General features: G+C 53.9%; 1 protein-coding gene across 3 annotated transcripts in view; it reads right to left on the reverse strand.

The window, feature by feature from the left end:
• Positions 1-1962, reverse strand: part of Nr1d2 (nuclear receptor subfamily 1 group D member 2) — a 30579-nt gene that overhangs the window by 27740 nt on the left and 877 nt on the right. The gene's annotated exons all lie outside the window — the stretch shown is intronic.

Raw genomic sequence — 1962 nt, forward strand, 5'->3', positions numbered from 1 at the left:
ACTCCACCTCTGACCAATCCCATTGTTTTGCTGCTTCTCTCCAAATGAAGATTTCTGCCTTTATACCCCCGAGTGGAAATACAGAAAACACAAATCCAGTTCACGCTATAGAAATAAAGAAAACATGAGAATACATGGAATATTTTTCCCAATTTCTAAAATGTGAAGAACAGTCACAGTCACAAGTTACAAAGTGGGTGCAATAGGCCAGGCCTGGCGGCACACGCCTTTAATCTCATCAGAGGCAGGTGGTCTCTGTGTCATCGAGGCCAGCCAGGCCCACACTGCAAGTTCCAGACCAGCCAAGGTTACAGACGTGTCTCAAAAAACAGTAAAATAAAACAAAGTGTATGCAATGACCCGTCTTTATAATACTCTGTAGAACTAGGTACACTCAGTCAACATCTTTCTGCGACAAAAATGCAGTTCCTCATTTGTGAGTCCTGGAGAGTAGAGACAGCACACCATGAGTGGCAGGACCCCTGGTTCCATGTGTCAGCTGACCCCAAGGAGGAGAGAAGAGCCAGACAGGTCACACAGCACTGACAATGTTTACCACAAGCTAAAGTTAAGGGGAACTCTAACAAAGCTCTCTCTGAGGAAGGCAGACGCAGAAATGCCAACAGACTGCATGCCGGCCCTAAACCTGGGGTCAAGCCCACTGAGGAAGCTCGAGAATACGAACTGCAAATTCCTACACTTCAGATCAAGCAACTTCTTCATAAGGGATAAATCTGCTTCACAGACTTCAAATGAAAAGGTCCTAGTTGAGGGTGAGGTGACCATGAGCCAGCAGAGCACTGCGCCCAGACCTAGGAACAAAGGAGGCCCACAGAATTCAAGACAACAGGGAAAACAGAAGGCAACGGGGCCCTCCCTGCCCAACCACTTTCCAGGACCTGCTCACACGGGAGCTAGACCCAGGAAGCAAAGAAAGGGGGTAAAAGCCCCAGGAGAACTGGGAATGGAGCCGGACGGCTGTCAGCAGTCACCCCGAGGAATCCTTAGCTTCCAAATTCAAGAATAGCCATGTCAACAACCGTGTTCCTAACAGAGAGCTTTTAAACCACCTGGCCCTGCACAGTTCAAGTCCAAGAGTCTGAGGAAGCCTTGCTCAAGGCAGGTTACCAGAGGTTATACCAGAGGTTAAACCAGTGTCTCCACGTCGTGCATTACAGAAAGGTGCGCCCCACGAGGACTCCCAAGTACCTGAACCGCCCTCAACATGAAGGTCCACCAGAGGCTGTAAAACTCAACATTGGCGAAACACCCTCAAAATGCCTGTTACAACAGGCCTGGTTTGGGGGGTGGGGGGACATGGTTCAGTGGCTAGACAGAGGATCCGGGTTCGAGTCCCAGCACCCACACAGCGGCTAACAACCACCCGTAGCTCCAGTTCCAGGGGATCCAACACCCTCTTCTGACCTCCTAGGGCACTGTACCACACGGGTGCACTTACACACATGCAGACATAGATAAAATAATAAAGGGTTTTTATAAATAGCAGGCATGGATTTTGGAGGTGCAGACAACTCAAAGGGGAGCTTCCCGTAGTTCCGGTGCAGGGCCAGCATCTGGGGCACCTCTACGCGGGGCGTTTGTTATGATTCTGTGCTCAAGGTGGCAGGAAACGTCACCACACATAAACGTCTTCACGGAGCTCAGGAATGTCAGGGCCCTAGTTTTCGAGCAGGCTCGGGCCACCAGGCGGGGCCGAAAGGTCGGGATCAGAGCGCAGAGCGGCGCTCCGTCGCTCCCAGCAGGGCTCGGGTCACCGCGACCCGGGACACTAAAGCACACCCCGCCCCGAGGACCGCGGCCGGAGGCCGTCCCGCTGCCCCTCGCCGGGCTCCCAGCATCTGCAGGGCGCAGCCGAGACACCCCAGGACCCGCGCCGCACCCCCTCAAGGTCGCCCCGCCGGGTCAGCCCAGGCCGCGCCCGCTGCGGCGCGCACTGCGGCG

This window comes from Nannospalax galili, unplaced genomic scaffold (genome assembly GCF_000622305.1).
Source record: "Nannospalax galili isolate Female #2095 unplaced genomic scaffold, S.galili_v1.0 scaffold215, whole genome shotgun sequence".
NCBI classification, from domain to species: Eukaryota; Metazoa; Chordata; class Mammalia; order Rodentia; family Spalacidae; genus Nannospalax; species Nannospalax galili.